General features: G+C 37.5%; 1 pseudogene; it reads left to right on the top strand.

The window, feature by feature from the left end:
• Positions 1-15700: 15700 nt before the first annotated feature.
• LOC144250303 (magnesium transporter NIPA2-like) lies at positions 15701-16831 on the top strand (annotated as a pseudogene).
• Positions 16832-18454: the final 1623 nt, after the last annotated feature.

Genomic DNA, 18454 nt, shown 5'->3' with positions numbered 1-18454 from the left:
AAATAAATTCTTGTTAATACAACAACTGTGATTTTGTTAGGATGATGAGAGAGATTAGCATATTTTCTACATGAAATTTTATTTATTATACAATAGCTGGTAAATTCATCCTTAACCTCTAGATTAGAGTAGGAAATGCTTAACTATATTATTGATGGTCACTTGTAACTATTTTTTTTTATTTTTTTAGTTGTAGATGGACATAATATCTTTATATTTTATTTATTTATTTTTATGTGGTGCTGAGGATCGAACCCAGTGCCTCATAGGTGCAAGGCAAGCACTCTGCCACTGAGCCACAATACCAGCCCCTAAGTTTTTATTTTTGGAATTTGTATCCTGTTTTGAAAGGACTTAAAGAGATCTACAAAATAGAGCGCCTTTGAAGAAGACATTGAATGTTAAGTTGCTGAGACTGGCTCCAAACTTGCAGTCCTCCTGTCTCAGTCTCCCAAGTCACTGAAATTATAGGTATGCATCATCACACCCATATGACATTGAGTATTAAAACAGAATAGAAATACATGGTTTCACACAACTTAGAAGTAAAGCTTGAACAGTAAATCTGATTCTAAATTTTCTGGCTGCTAAAATGAAAAAGGTTTTCTTTTTTTCAGTAGAAAGCACAAACTTGCCACCATGGGCTAGTTTCTGTAGGACTTGAGTATCTTTTAAGAGGAAATTTCCTCAACATTTAAGAAAGATAAAAAGTGCAAGAATAGGTTGTAATGATAAATCTTAACCTGGTAAAGGCACAATTTTAATGTGATCTAGTAACATTGTTTTCTGTTTGCAGAGATAGAACTAAAGAACCAAGTGATCAATAGCTTAAACTGTATTATATGCCTTCATTGAACTATAGGCAAGCCTTGGATCTCATTTCTGAGTCAAACATTTTATCTATTAAGACGAGAGTGGAACTAATATTTTAGGCATCATTATCAGAATAATGCTAATGCTTGCTACTCCCCCCCACCCCCATGTGTGTGTTGGGGTGTGTGTGTGTGTGTGTGTGTGTGTGTGTGTGTGTGTGTGTGTGATTTTTACTCTTTGAGATCACTGGGAAAACTTTACAAATTATTTACTATAGTGAAAGCCATAGGTTTTAGTAATAAAAGACATAAAATTTTGGCATCTTATGGAAGTTATTTCAGCCCTTCATAGTACTCCAGTGTTAAACACATCTTCTAAAAGAACACAAAACGGATGGAGGAAATTTCTTCAATTCAGGAACACTACTCAAGTATACCTATGTGATATTGTCATTATCTTGCATCCCAAATTTAACACAAGAAATCAATCCCCACATGCCCACAAATTGGAAGAAACCTATTCATCCCAACCTCTCAAGTATATAGGAATAAAACAGTGTTTTCTGGGAGGAAAATAATCTAGAGGTTTAACAAAAAGCAAAAGATTTTCACATTTCACATGACAAAGACATGAAAAGTCTCCTTTAACTTTGACTTAACCAATTTCAATGTCAGAATCTTTATCATGTTTCATATAATTATTGGGCATTAAAAGAACTTCTTAAGGCCTGGGCCTGTTAGCACCTGCCTTGCAGGTGTGAGGCACTGGGTTCCTTGATTAGCACCACATAAAAATAAACAAAAGCATTGTGTCCATCTACAACTACAAAGAATTTTTTTAAAAGAACTTCATAAATGTCTGTCACTTGGGCTGGGGATGTGGCTCAAGCGGTAGCGTGCTCGCCTGGCATGCATGCGGCCCGGGTTCAATCCTCAGCACCACATACAAACAAAGATGTTGTGTCCGCCAAAAACTAAAAAATAAATATTAAAAAGCGCGCTCTCTCTCTCTCTCTCTCTCAAAAAAAAATTCACTATATCTTTAAAAAAATAAAAATAAAAAACATAAATGTCTGCCACTAAATATTTTTATAGTTATTGTCTGATGAGAAAGATGCTTTCTTATTTCAGCAGTCTATCAACTGATGTTACAGAATGGAGAAAGCCTGGTTGTAATTTAGGAATAATTCTCAAGGGGATTATGCTTTCATTGCAAAATAAATATGTCTGCAGTATTGCTCATGTTACTTTATTACAAGTACTAAAAACAATATGCCTTGGATTGTACCGATTAGATCCAGAAGGAATTTGGGGTTTTAGTGTTTTTAAAGATCTAAGAAAGATTATCTGATCCAGATTCGTTAATATAAAACTGAAGCCCAAAGAAGTGGAGTGAGTACCCACATCTCCCAACCCTATCCAGTGCTCTTTTCTTGTGCCTTCCTATCCCTGTTTTTGCTGGCTGGAAGTTTTAAAAGTCTAGCAGTTCTAAACAGCAGCCCAAGTATTCCATGTATAGCTTGTCAATCATTCTGATTTAAAATGTAATTTTTTTAAAACACATTTTCCTTGTTTTTATTTATGTAACAGTGTTATTCTACGAGTTTGTTATCATGATTCCTTGACACCTGCAAACTCTGCAAGCAATTACTGTGACTTCTCAATGAACAATTGTTAACATGGGCTTGATCAGACAGAAAGAGCTTCAGAGTGATTGCTTTTATGATTTTTCAAAATCCAAAGAAAGCAATGTATATTGTAGAAATTAAACATTTTGTGTGCTATATCACTTGAGTTTTGGAGAATGATTTGAATCTGAGCCACTGTAAATGACAAATTGACCTTGGATTTTTTTTTCTAACTTTCATGCAAAATTAATTATCTGTGTTTTATATGCATGTATTAATAATTTGCTCTCCTTTACTCACTTTTTCATACACTTTATATGTTTCTGCAATTGGTTTAATGATTACAAAAGCCCAAGAAGATAATACTAGGGTGCATGTTTAGTTTATACACTTAATCTCCAACTTAGCACTTTATAGTAAGGAATTTTAACCCTTGAACTAAAATAAAAACTTGTGTTTTGATTTCCTTGTTTGCTTTTGTTTCTAAAGTCTCTAGAAGTGGCAGAGAATGTAGGCCACTTCAGGCAGTAGAATTTGTACTTCTAGGGCAAAGTTAGCATTTCCTATCTAATAGCTTCCCAAGTTAAATAATCATAGTTGTGACGTTTTTAAAAAGCAAACTTGGTCTATCACTTAGAAACCATTTTATGCTTTCAAATTAATCTTCAAGAGAAGATGAACTTTAAAATTTTCAGCTGCTGCCAGGACCCACTCTGCTACATCTAGTCACTGAGGTGCTGTCCTCTTGAGGTGAGCAATGCCTTGGTCACAGCCATCACTTTGTAAAGATGAATGAGTAGGCCTCAAGACCTTACATAGAGAGGAAAGCAAAGGAAGGTTCAAACTCCTGACTTTTACAATCATCAGGTCCAGATCAAGGAGCAAAGAAAGAAGAAAGAAAAAATAGTGCCCTGTCTTTACAAGTAGTTAAAGAGCAGTTTACTTTGTGCATTATTTAGGATCAAGAAATTGGTTATATTTAAAAGAACTCTCATCTTTAAAGCTTTGTCATACTCTAAAACATCTGATGCCTTTGGACATCTGAGCCAATAAATAAATATTTTGTTGAAAAGTTTGGAGTAGCTGCTAATTGCTAGATGAAATTTTCATCAGAAATCTAGGTATTGAACCAAGATAGGATTTTTTGTTTGGTTTTGGTTTTGGTTTGGTACTGGGAATTGAACCCAGGGGTACTTAACCACTGAGCTACATCTCCAGCACTTGTTATTGGTTTTCAGACAGGGTCTTGCTAAGTTGCTGAGGCTAGATTTGACCTGTGATCTTCCTGCCTCAGCCTCCCAAGTCGCTGGGATTACAGAGATGCACTACCATACCTGGGATAAGCCATTGTTTTTAAATTGTTTTATCCTTCCAACAATAACATTGTCCTGTTGAATTTAGAAGTTCCTACAAACCCTTCCAAACTCTATAAAGGTAGTATCACCCTGATACCTAAGCCAGACAAAGACATCGAGGAAAGAAAACTTCAGATCAATATCACTGATGAACAGAGATGCAAAAATTCTCAATAAAATTCTGGCAAATTGAATAAAAAAATTAAAAGGATAGTGTGCCATGATCAAGTAGGGTTCATCCCAGGGATGCAAGGTTGGTTCAACATTTGGAAATCAATAATGTAATTCATCATGTCAATATATTAAAGATAAAAATTATGATCATGTCAATAGATGCAGAAAAACATTTGACAAAATACAACATCCTTTCTTGTTCAGAACACTAGAAAAACTAGGGATAGTAGGAATATACCTCAAACATTATAAAGGCTGTCTATGCTAAGCCCAAGGCCAATATCATTCTAAATGGAGAAAAATTGAAAGCATTCCCTCTAAGAACTGGAATAAGACAGGGATGCCCTCTCTCACCATTTTGATTCAACATAGTCCTTGAAACTCTAGCCAGAGCAATTAGAGGAAAGAAATTAAAGGGATATGAATAAGAAAAGAACTCAAACTATCACTACTTGCCAACGACATGATTCTATGAGGATCCAAAAAAACTCCACCAGAAAGCTTCTAGAACTAGTAAATGAATTCAGCAAAGTAGCAGGACATAAAGTCAACACCCATAAATCAAATGTATTTCTATACATCAGTAATGAACCCTAGAGAAATCCAGAAAACTACCCCATTCACAATAGCCTCAAAAAAAAAATACTTGGGAATCAATCTAACAAAAGATGTGAAAGACCTCTACAATGAAAACTACAGAATACTAAAGAAAGAAATTGAAGAAGACCTCAGAAGACGGAAAGATCTCCCATGCTCTTGGATAGGCAGAATTAATATGGTGAAAGTGGCCATACTACCAAAACTGTTATACAGATTTAATGCAATTCCTATTTAATGCAATTCTCAATGACATTCTTCATAGAACTAGAAAAAAGTAATCATGAAATTCATTTGGAAAAATAAGAGATCCAGGATAGCTAAAGCAATCCTTAGCAAAAAGAGTGAAGCAGGTGGCATCACAATACCAGACCTTAAACTATAATTCAGAGCAATAGTAACAAAAATAGAATGGTATTGGTACCAAAATAGACAAAATAGAAGACACAGAGAGAAAACCACGTAAATATGGTTATCTCAAACTAGATAAAAGTGCCAAAAATATACATTGGGAAAAAAATAGCCTCTTCAACAAATGGTGCTGGGAAAACTGGAAACCCTTATGTAGCAGAATGAAATTGAACCCCTATCTCTCACCCTGCACAAATATCAAAGTGGATCAAAGAAAGACACTAGAACAGAGACCCTGCACCTAATAGAAGAAAAAGTAGGCCCAAATCTTCATCGTGTTGGCTTAGGACCTGACTTCCTGAACAAAACTCCTAAAGCACAAGAAGTAAAATCAAGAATCAATAAGTGGGATGGATTCAAACTAAAAAAGCTTCTTCACAGCAAAGGAAACAATCAAGAACGTAATGAGAAAGCCCACAGAATGGAAAAAATCTTTACCCAACGCACCTCAGAGCACTGTCTCCAGGATATATAAAGAACTCAAAAAACACCAAAAAAATAAGTAACCCTATCAATAAATGGGCTAAGGAACTGAACAGAAGACGAAATACAGTCAATCAACAAACATGAAAAAATGTTAATCATCTCTAGCAATTAGAGAAATGCAAATCGAAACTACTCTAGGATTTCATCTCTAGTCAGAATGGCAATTATCAAGAATACAAGCAATAATAACTGTTGGTGAGGATGTGGGAAAAGGTACACTTATACATTGCTGGTGGCACTGCAAATTGGTGCAACCACTATGGAAAGCAATATGGAGATTCCTTAGAAAATTTGGAAAGGAACCACCATTTGATCCAACTGTCTCACTCCTTGCTCTATACCCAAAGGTCTTAAAATAAGCATACTGCCATGACACAGCCACATCAATATTCACAGCAGCTCCATTTACAATAGCTAAATTGTGGAACCAACCTAGATGCCCTTCAACAGATGAATGGATAAAGAAACTGTAGTATATACATACACAATACAATATTACTCAGCATTAAAAGAGAATAAAATTATAGCATTTTCAGGTAAATGGGTGGAGTTGGAGAATATCATACTAAGCAAAGTAAGCCACTCCCCAAAATCAAAGACGGAGTGTTCTCTCTGATAAGGGGATGCTGATCCATAATGGGGGTGGGGGGACGAGGAAATAATAGAGGAATTTTGAGTGGGTAAAGGGGAGAGAGGGGTGGGAAGAGGGGATTAGGGTAGGAAAGATAGTGTAATGAGATGAACATCATTACCCTAGGTACATGTATGGCTGCACATATGGTACAACTCTGCATTGTGTACAACCAGAGAATGAAAAGTTGTGCTCCATTTGTGTACAATGAATTGAAATGCACTCTGCAGTCATGTATAACTAATTAGAACAAATTTAAAAATAATATATATATCAAATATAAAATAACTACTTTAATGTATTACATTTATAATTTTGTAAAGCAACTTTGAATGGCAGTAGTTGATGTTTATATATTTTATATATAGACTCCAGACTGCTTAGAGAAAAATTTCCAGCAATTTAGAACAAAATAAAATCAGGAGCTTAATGCAAACTCTGACTCAAGACAACACTTTACTCTGCATGCGTGCGCTGCTATGAGTCATTATAAACATTGTTCCATCTACAAACATTAACTGATTCCATTTTTGTGCCAGTTGTTGTGCTTAAAAGTACTAAAATACTAAGACCATGGTGATGGAACATATTCCAGACCTAAAAGAACCACAAAGCAACAATCCAGTGGTGACACTGGACAAGGAAATCAATCACATTTTAATATGGTTATAAAGAAAGGAGCCAGATGCAATGGGAGTACAGAGAAAGAGCATACGACCTGACCTGAAAAGAGGTCAGGGAGGGTTCTCACAGAGGCTGGCACCTCAACTCTCTTGATGGCTCAGATGAAGTAAAGGCGTCTGAAAAGATGAAATGGGTTTTGTAGTTGTTTGGTGGTTCTAAGTAACAGCAGCTCTGTGAACATGCTATAACCAGACTGCATGCTAATACAAGTTCAATTTGGTGATTTCAAAAATCAAGAAGATAACTGTTGGTTATTTTAATAGTTTAATAATTTCCATATGTCCTCTAGTCTTCATTTTTACATGGAGAAATCCCTTCATATAAAATATTTAATAAATATTTTTTAAATCACCAGCAAAAAAAAAAAAAAAATAGCCACAAATCTTGAACCAAAAACAGTGATGGAAAGTAGGGGAGTTCTCTTTCCCCGTAAGTTATTGTATCACTTGAATATGTGTATGCCTGGTAAAACAATTTAACTCTGAAAAAGAGCACAAGGAACAACGAGCTTACTTACCACAACTGGCTCAGACACATAGCAACCTTAACTTCCTTAGTCATTAGCTTTTTTTTTTTTTCCCCTGTTTTTACGTTTCAGTTTGTTTTATTTTGTATGTGCTGGAGATCAAACCCAGGACTTTGCACATGTCAGACAGGTGCTCTAACACTGAGCTATATTCTCAGCCTGTCATTCGCCTTTTTGTTTTTTTGTTTGTTTGTTTTGGTACTGGGGATTGAATCCCTATGCTCTCAACCACTGAGTCACATCCTCAGTCATTTTTAAGATTTTATTTTGAGACAGAGTCTCACGAAGTTGCTGAAGGCCTTGCTAAATTGCTGAGGCTGGCTTTGAACTCACAATCCTCCTGCCTCCGCCTCCTGAGTCGCTGGGATTACAGGTGTGCACCAACACACGTGGCTCATTAGCTTTTAATATAAATTTAAAAACAACACTTGTGGTAGGCAGCTCTTTAAATGGCTCCCAGTGATCCCTACATGCCGGTGTTCATCACATAATCCCCTTGTCTTTGAATGTGAGCTGGACCTAGTTACCTATGGACCTAGTTACCTGCTTTTACCTTTTTCTATGGCAAAAGCAACAGATGTCACTCCTGAGTCTAGGTAACAGACTGACTTCTGTCTGCCTTGCCCACTCTCACTCTTGTGCTTCTCTTGCTCATGGAAGCCACTTTCCATGATCTGAGATGCTCTGTGGAGAGGCCCATGTGACAAGAAATGGAGATTTCTGTTGCACAATTAACACAGAACTGAGACCTTCGTGCCAACAGCCTGCAAATAACTGAACCCTGCCAACAATATGAGTTTGGAAGGGGGTCCTTGGCAGTGGAGTCTTGAGATGAATCCATCAGTATTTTCCTTGCAGCCTTATATGAGGCCTTGAACCACAGCCAGATGGCTCAGAGAATCAAGGAGTTTATTGTTCAGCCTGCTAAATTTGGAAGCATTATTTTTTATGCAGCTATAGGTAACTAATACAAAGCTGGAAAAGGAATAATGATATATCCCATCTCCACTCCTGGAGTGAAAGTTAGTTGAGGAAAATCCAACATCATTTTTTAATGTTTGCAGAAAATCCCAGTGGGCACATCATCTTCATGATCTGACAGCACCAAAGAACCGGAATAAGGACAGCTGGTCTTCCTCCTGCCTGATCACCTGTCAGCTAACTTAGCTTCCTCAGCGCCTCAAGTAAAAACACTTAGCCTATCATGGAATGTTTTAATTTCATCTTCAAATCTGAAACTTAATTTTGCTGGATATAAAATTCTTGGTTGGCATCTGTTTTCTTTCAGAGTCTGAAATATATTATTCCAGGACCTCCTAGCTTTAAGGGTCTGGGTTGAGAAGTCAGTTGAGATCCGAATTGATTTCCCCCTATACATAATTTGATTTTTTTTCCTCTCACAGCCTTTAAGATTTTATCTTTCTTCTCTGTGTTAGTTATTCTCATTATAATATGTCTTGGTGTGGGTCTGCTGTAACTTTGTACATTTGGGGTCTGTAAGCCTCTTGTATTTGATTTTTCCATTTCATTCTTTAGGTTTGGGAAGTTTTCTGCTATTATATCATTGAAAAGATTGTGCATTCCTTTGGTTTTTATCTCTGCTCCTCCATCTATTCTGATTACTCTTAAATTTGGTCTTTTCATGTTATCCCATAATTCTTGGATGTTCTGTTTATGGTTTCTTACCATCTTCTCCACATTCAACTCTACTTTCAAGATTACATATTTTGTCTTCATTGTCTGAGTTTCTGTCTTCCAAGTGGTCTAGTTTGTTGATGATGCTTTCTATTGATTATAATTATAAATAATTTGGCTTACTGATTCCTTCATTTTGAGGATTTCTGCTTGTTTTTTTTTTTCATTGAAGTGCTCTTTCACTTCCTGGATTTTTTATTTGATTTCACTCCTTATATTATCCTTTAATTCACATATCAATTTAACTATATACAATATGAACTCCTTCTTGGACATTTCTTCTACTGTGTTGAAGCATCTTGGTTTCTTTGGGGCACTTTATTCCTTTGTTGTTGTTTTTTTTATGTTGTTATTGTGTTTTACCACCTAAAAGTATGGCTCTAAGGCAGGATAAATTCTACCCTGTAGACCTATAGTGTCCCTAAAGGTTTCCAGCGCTTCACATTTACTGTGAGACCAATAACAACAGCACCCAGTGTACACAATATATAGCCTCAAACCTAATAGCTCCATTAAGGCATCCACTTCTTTCTTGCATTAAACCAAAATGATAAGTTTAATAACTATCTATGGTACAAACAGGATATTTGTTAAAACGATTTACAATTTCAAATAGTGGATGAGAGAATAGAGGTATTCGCATGAGAGGAAAAGAGAAGCTAGAAGTTAAAATTCACAGGAAGAGTGGAAGAGGAGCTGACAGAGATTGGCTGTTCGTTGGAGAAAAGTGGGAAAGAAAATAGACGAGAGAGGAAGAATACAAACAAAGACAAAAGAAGTTAAAGACATAAGAATACAACAAAAATGCAAAAACCCCATTCATGTATCATTGTCCTCCACACACCGATGCATAAAAAAACATCCTTTTCCAAATGTGGTAGAGAGATTAGTGAATCAAAAAATAAAATAAATCTTGCTGGAAAGTCAAACTGTCTCTGTCAGTGTTCAACAGTTTCTCAGCCCTGTCTCTCACATCTCTTGGGATCACCAAAACCAGATCAGCCTCTATCCCATCGATCTGTTGCTGGTGGAACTGCAAATTGGTGCAACCACTGTGGAAAGCAGTATGGAGATCCCTGAGAAAATTGGGAATGGAACCACCACTTGACCCAGCTATTCCACTCCTTGGTTTATAACCAAAGGACTTAAAATCAGCATACTATAGTGATGCAGCTACATCGATGTTTTCAGCTCAATTCACAATAGCTAGACTATGGAGCCAAACTGGGTGTCCCTCAATAGGTGGATGGATAAAGAAAATGTGGTATATATACTCAATGGAATATTAATTAGCTTTAAAAATGAGTGAAATTATGGCATTTGCCAGTAAATGGAGTTGGAGAATACCATGTTTAGCAAAATAAGCCAATCCCACAAAACCAAAGGCTGAATGTTTTCTCTAATATGTAGATACTAATTCACAATAAGTTAGAGGGCACTAGGGAAGAATAGTGTTACCTTAGATTAGGTAGAGGGAAGTGATGAGAGGGGAGAGGAGGGAATGTGAGGATAGAAAAGATAGTAGAATGAAACAAACATTATTACTGTATGTGTATATGTGACTACATGACCAATATGATCCTGCAACATGTATACTTAGAAAAATGAGAAATTATATCCCATCTATGTATGATATATCAAAGTGCATAAATGCATTCTACTATCATGTATAACTAATTAAAACAAATTTTAAAAAACAGTCAAATTCATTCTTGCCCTCAAGAATAGCAAAAATAGTGAAATTTGATTATTCTTCATTTTAAATGCAAATTATATTACAATTAAATCCTCACTCTTGAATCGTGTACTTTTTAAGTTGTCTATCAATTCTCCTTTGAGAAAATGAAATTATCTAAAGATGTGAGGTTTAGGGGTTGGGAGTTAGTGCTGGGAATCAAACCCAGGGCCTTGTGGATACAAGGAAAGCACTCTACTAACTGAGCTATATCCCCAGCCCCTGAAATTATCTAAAAATGAATAAAGGATACAGTTTAGTTCAGATTCTATAAAGGAATTCCCTTAATTCAGCCAACATCCTTATGTATTTCCAATCACATTAACACTCAGTTTCCTAGACGGCGTGTCTAGATGATTCTTGGAACACCTGCTCTTGGAAACAATGGGCAAACAAAAACAAAAATAGTGAAGGATACTATGGTAACTGAAGAAAAAAAAATGCAAGCCTTTCCTATGCAAAACCCATGTTACCCCCAAAATGAGAAATGTAACCAAAACATATCTATAGAAATTTTTCTGTTGTGATGAAAAATTTCTTATAAGAGAATAATTTTTTTTTGCTTCACTTTGGCCAAAATGATAATCAAAAGATCATATCAGCAAAGTTTTATGTCTGTAATCATTTTCAGTAGCTGCTTGAGAGTCAGAGCTACCTACTCAAAAGATAAAATTACATCCTTAATTGTATCTGTGGATAAATTTTTCCTTTGAATTTGGAGCTACTGTTGCTGACATAGTTTTACCCTGTGGGTATAATTATGTCCTAAATCCTTTTCTAATACCAAGCTATTACATCTTGACTTCTAAAATCAGGATAGTGCCTGTTATCTGGAAATCTTGAAGCTGCACCTTATACTCTGATCTCCACAAGGAGGTACCAAATAAAGGTCTATTCTGATCTCCCTACCACCACCTTTTTTTTTTTCTCCCTCTTGAGCTGGGGACGGAACCCAGAGCCTGGCCCATTCTAGGCGAGTGCTCTACCACTGAGCTATACTCCTAGTGCCCACCTTGCCTTTTTAAACTGCTGTATGGCAGTGACTGTCCTTGTTGAAGGACTTCCTGAGCTGCTTGTCTTCTGCAGGGTTGAAAGCAGCACCTACCTTTCCCCTAGGAGCCTTGTAAATATCCTCTCCACACCTTTTAATGAGAATCTCCATACTTACACCTTAAATTCAACCTGCCTGCTACCAGTAACTCCTATACCCACAAATCCTTACAGATTTCTCTTTCTTAAGGTAAATACAACCACATCAAATATGTTCTCTAAAAAAGAATTTCTCCAGTTTGTCAGTGGAAATTATGGAACTTCCCTGAATTAGGGAGAGGTCAACAGTAGACTGACAGATATACAGAGAAACTGTCTTTATTTAAAAAAAAATAAAACATATATTGCCAGGTGCAGTGGCACATGCCTATGATTCCAGCTACTCAGGAGGCTGGCAGGAGTATTCCAAGTTTGAAATCAACCTGGGTAGCTTAGCAAGACCCTGTCTCAAAAAAAAAAAAAAAATACTGGGGATGTAGCGCCCCTGGGTTCAATCCCCAGTATACACACACACACACACACACACACACACACACACACACACACACAATATCTTAAAGGTTGTGCCAAGGAATGTTTCTATTTTAAGCTGACATTCTCACCTCTCCACCCTAGAAAAAAAAAAATAGCTTGCCTCTCTTCCCCTCATCAGGTAGGAAAGGAAAGTGATTGCACACTGTTTTTAATTGCAGGTTTACATAAACCCACAATTCCAGAGCATTGATTTGTTGGACTGTAATCTACACTTTAACACACTGAGCTGCATTTAGGCAGCATGCCAGATGTGTAAAGTTGGAATTTAATGACATTTCAGTAGCGGCCCCAGAATTTAGTACAGGACCACTGTCGAATACTAATGTGCAACTAACAAGAAAACAGAAGCAACTTCTTTTTCAGTTACCTTTTTTGTCCCTTTCCTGAAGATGGGGAGGCAGAAAGTAATTAGTCATTTCATGGAAACTTCATTTCATAACAGAAGCACCCAGATTTTGGACATGCCAGTCTTCATAACCATGTGAGCCAATTCCTCAAATAAACCTAGATACATTTTTAAAAAAAGAAAAGAAAAGAAAAACTCCAAGCAGAAGCAGCCATGATAGTGGCAGCTTTGTGGCTGACACTTAACAGTCAATCAAAGTTCATTTTTTAATGCTTTAAAAAATTATGCTGCTCATTGGTGTCTTTCCTGATGATTTGATCAAGCATTTTGCTTTCTGTGAATGATCATGTACATAAGAGATATTGTAAACAAAATAGCTTTATGATAACTTTAATTCTCCATTTCTTTTTAAGTAAAAGAGAAAGAAGAAAATCTAATTGGGGGGGGGGAATCAGTTTTTGTATCCTAAAGAACAGTTTCTCAAGCTCAGCACTATTGATGCTTTGGATCAGGTACTACTTTGCAGTAAGGAAACCAATCTGTGCATTGTAAGATGTGGCAACACCCAGGCTAGGTGCTGGTACACCACCCAAGAGTAACAACCAAAAATAGCTGGGGACCCTTGGCAGCAGAGGAGGGGATGCAATGGAAAACAGACCCCAGTTGAGAACCACCTCTAAAGAAAGATTAAAGCAAAGTTTTTTTTTAAATGAATGTTGTTGCATTCTGTATTTTAAAAATATTTCAGACTTACAAAAAAGCATGAAGACAATGAGCACCCACATACTGAGAAGCCTGCCTAAGAAATAATCATCCAGGCAGGCATTGTGACACATCTTGTAATCACAGCTAGGACTGCAAATTTGAAGCCAGCCTCAGCAACTTAGCAAGACCCTGTCACAAAAGATAAAAAGGGCCTGGGATGTAGCTCAGTGGCAGGGTGCTCTTGGTTTCAGTCCCCAATACCACCCACAGATAATTAATAATAATAATAATGATAATAATAGAATATTCTAAAAACACAATTGAATTCTACTGTGAACTCCTCACATTTCATTTTCCTTCCCACCCATCCTTCAAAGGGCCTGATTTTGGTGTTGTCAGTGCCATGTATGTATGGTTAGAAGTTATATACAGTTTCACTAACTTTTGTACCTGGTCTTCAGAGTTACTCATGCCTACACAAGCCTAAATTTGGATTTCCACCACCTTTCTTAACAAGAATGGTATAATGCCTTAGTTCTAGTCACCACTCTTCCACTTTGGATATTTTTTTTTCACTATCTCAATCTATCTGGGTTTTATGGTAAATACTTATATTTTTGTTTTTATGGTAACTATTCATATTTTTCCCCGTGCTTCTCAATTCATTTGCCATGCATACCTTCTGCATCACACCTTATGTTTGGGATCACTTTCCTTTAGAAATTATTTGTTGACTCTTTGATAATCTATTCAATTTCTGCTTTTCTGAAAAAAAATCTCTATTTCCTTCTTATTTTATGATGGCTTATCCTGGGCCTGCATTGAGAGTTATGTTCCCTCAGTGCTTATCCCATGACCATCTGGCTTCTTTTATAAATTCCCATGTCTATAATCTGTCTTTTCCCTGTTACTTGGTTTTAAAATATTCTATTTAACCATATTATTACAATATGCGTGAATGTAGGTTTATTTTCATATTCGTCTTGTGACTCCATGTTTCTGAAATCTAAAGATATATCTTTCATCAATTCTGGAAAATTCTTTCATAACTCTTAGTCTTTTTTCGATCTCTTCATTTTATCACTATGATGCATATTCTCTTAGCAATGTCTACACTTCCCTTTCACTGTGCAGTGAATGCTTATTTGGAATGACCATATTACTTGTTTCTAGAAATTTTATTTAGTTCTTTTTTAATTGTCTTGCTCTTTCTCAATATTATCTTCTTCTTTTTCCGTGTTACTGATTTTCTCTTTTCTCTTTAACCATTTTATATTCTGTATTCCAAAATTCTATTACCTAAGTTCCTTCAGAGTTCAATTCTTTTACGTGTAGTTGTCGCTGTGATCAAAATACTGACAAGATAAACTCAGAGAAGAAACAGTTTATTGGGGGCTCATGGTTTCAGAGGTAGAGTCAGCAGACTCCATGGACCTGGACCCCAGGGGATGGCAAGACATCATTGTGCAGGGGCTTGGCAAGGGAGAACGTCTCAGCTCACACCAGACAAGAAGGAGAGGGGGCGGGGAGAGAGAAGCTAGGGACAAGCTATAATCTCCAAGGGCCTGCTGCCGGTGACCTACATCCTCCAGTCAAGCGCCAGCTGCCCAGAGTTACCACCCGGGAGTCCGTTTAAATTACCAACGTGTACTCGGTCGCATTTCATTGTCCCCCACCGGTCCCGGCCGCGGTGGGGCTGGAGATCGTCCTGGGTCGGTTTATCTCGATGCTTCCATGGAGAAGACGACTTGCACAGATGCTCGCACTTACCCCTGGACGGCGACGGAGGCGGTGGCCGCGCGAGCGCTGGAGGGAGCGGCCGGTGTGGGGGGGTGAGCCAAGGTTCCCGGGGTCGCATTGCGCGCAGCCCGGGGTGAGGTCGCTGCTCCTCCTTTTGAAGCACCCTCGAAGGGGCTGACTTGCTGGCCAGCCTGCCGGTCTCCGGTCGGGGGACAGCCCCTCCGGGGCGACTTGCTTTTCCACGTGTTCTGAGATGGACGCTGCTCTCCTGGTAATCCGCAGCGGGGAAATCCACCGCGCCTCGGATGCCATTCAATCCCACGGAAATCCGGCTCGTTGGCCTGGTCGGTGGCGCGTGTGCAATAAGATCTTTCGAGTAGTTTTGCCTTGGCTGGAACAGTAAAGTTAAAAACTTTAAAATAAAGGGTAGTAGGTACAAGAAAATGAGGATGAATAAATCATCCCTGGTTTTCAAAAGCGAGCCCACATTAGACTTACCCATGTGAAGGCTGCATCCCTGCCTTCAGTGCCAGCAGGTTCTCTGTTCTGTAATCAGTGTGATTCACAGGAGCTTCTTCAGTGACAAACGAAATGAGCCCGGGGAGTGGAAAATATGATTTCTATATTGGTTTGGGGTTGGCTGTGACCTCCAGCAGTTTCATAGGAGGGAGTTTCATTTTGAGAAAAAAAAAAAAAAAGGCCTTCTGCGACTTGCCAGAAAAGGATCCATGAGAGCAGGTCAAGGTGGCCAGGCATATCTTAAAGAATGGTTGTGGTGGGCTGGACTACTGTCAATGGGAGAATGGGGGCAGGCCAGGTGGCCAACGTCGCTGCACATGTCTTTGCACCAGCCACGCTAGTGACTCCACTGGGAGCTCTCAGCGTCCTCCTAAGTGCCGTTCTGTCTGCATACTTTCTAAATGAAAGACTTAATCTTCATGGGAAAATTGGGTGTTTGCTAAGCATTCTAGGATCTACACTTATGGTCATCCATGCTCCAAAGGAAGAGGAGACTGAGACGTGAAATGAAATGTCACACAAGTTAGGTGATCCAGGTTTTGTGGTATTTGCAACAATTGTGGTCATTGTGTCCTTGATATTAATCTTTGTGGTGGGACCTCGCAAAGGACAGACAAATATTCTTGTGTACATAACAATCTGCTCTGTGATTGGAGCGTTTTTCAGTGTCCTGTGCAAAGGGTTTGGGCATCACCATCAAAGAACTGTTAGCTGGAAAGCCTGTGCTGTATGCAGCATCCCCTGGCCTGGATTCTGCTGCTGAGCCTCGTCATCTGTGTGAGCACACAGATCAATTACCTAAACCCGGCCCTGGTCATATTCAACGCTTCCCTTGTAACACCAATATATTACGTTTTCTTTACAACTTCAGTTTTAACTTGTTCAGCTATTCTTTTTAAGGAGTGGCAAGATATGCCTGCTGATGATATCACTGGGACTCTGAGTGGCTTCTTTACAATCATTGTGGGGATATTCTTGTTGCATGCCTTTAAAGATGTCAGCTTTAGTCCAGCATGTCTGCCTGTGTCTTTTTGAAAAGATGATAAAGCAATGACTGGCAATCTCCCTACTATGTATGAAGTTCTTAATAATAATGAAGAAAGCTTATCCTGTGGAATTGAACAACACACTGGTGAGAATATCTCACGGAGAAATGGAAATCTGACAGGTTTTTTAAGACGCGATTTAAAGGTTAATCCATAACTATGTTATAGTGATTTTGAATATCAGAATCTGTCTGAAAAAGCATTGTCCTCAAATAATGTTCTCTAAAGACGATCTTTTTTAAGATTTCACTAATTTGGACCAAGAAGTTACTTTTCTTATATTTAAACAATGGTGGCTCACTAAAAATGGCCTCAGTGTGTGGCCAATTTCTATTAACATTGTATTATTGTAGAGGTATTTTACATTTTGATTCTTTATTCAAAATCTAAATGCACTAATGACAAGTTTTAAGTCTATAAAAATGCTTTATTTTTTCATTATTGATGAAAGTCTGAAATGTACATTTGTCATTCCCACTCCCGTCAATCCCTGATCATATAAAGGCTTTTTGATTGTAAACAAGAACAAAACTACCCCAATACATTATCCTCTGATTTATCTTACCTATAAAAATGGCTCCTGTTAGGATGAATTATTTTGATGTTGAAATGTTAAAGGGAATCCTAAGTTACTAAATGAAGGAAACTCACAGACCAAAAAAAAAAAAAAAATGGTCGGAATCATGCCAAGGAAATATTTCTTAGGCTATGGCTTGTCACCACACATGTGGTTTACTGTGTGCATTTGATGGTATTCTTAGAACCCTATTAAACCAGCACATCATGCATCAGCTGGGCTGGGCTCTGCTTTGTACCTTGGCTGGATTTATTCTTCAGTTACTTGAATTCCATGGGAACCTTTATGACCATTTTATATCAGCTCTTGTACTTTTCGGTCTATTTTCATAATAAGTTAATTGTTATTTAGACCTTTTAATAAGTGGGAAATAAAATCAGAAGAAAAGAAAAAAATTATTGACATGTTAAATGGATTAATCCACTGATGAGGTTACAACTCACATCACTGCCTAAAATGCCCCCTCTGAACCTTTCTGTAACAGAGACCATGAGCTTCCAAACTATGAGCATTTCAGAGGACACTTCATATTCAAACCATAAAAGTAGTCTTTGTTGACCCATGCTCATAGTTTTCTAAGTTGGCTGCTACTTTTCTTTCTCTTGTGAATATATCTGTGAAAGGCTTTTTATCCATGGGCATCTGAGAAGCTTGGTATACTCTCTACAAACAAGATTTGAATGTGCTACTCTTAAGATGCTCCATCATATTCAAGATAGGAAAATTTTCATCATTTCTAAAATTTACTTTGTGCCTTTTCCCCTAACACCTAGCAAACACTAGTTTGCTTTGCTAGCATTGAATAGATTTGTGGGTTCTATAAAAATTCATATAAATGGAAATAATAGATGTGATGTACTCTTTTGTGTCTAGCTTCTCTCAATATATTTTCCATTAATCCATGTTGTGTGCAGATAGTGCATATCTTTTTACTAAGTAAGATTTCATAGTTGAGAATACCACAATTTGTCTTTTCTTTTGTTAATGAACTTGTTTTCTACAATTACAATGCCTTTATTTATTCTTATGTGGTGCTGAGGATTAAACCCCCAGTGCCTCGCACATGCTAGGCAAGTATTCTACCACTGAGCTACAACCGCAGCCCCAGTTTTTTATGATTACAAAGAATGCTATGTACAAGTCTTTGTGCAGACTGTATATATCTCAAGTAAATATGAAGAAGTGAAATTTTTAGATCATATA

Source organism: Urocitellus parryii, chromosome 15, assembly GCF_045843805.1.
Source record: "Urocitellus parryii isolate mUroPar1 chromosome 15, mUroPar1.hap1, whole genome shotgun sequence".
Classification (NCBI taxonomy): Eukaryota; Metazoa; Chordata; class Mammalia; order Rodentia; family Sciuridae; genus Urocitellus; species Urocitellus parryii.
This window is presented reverse-complemented; position numbering and strand designations above follow the sequence as displayed.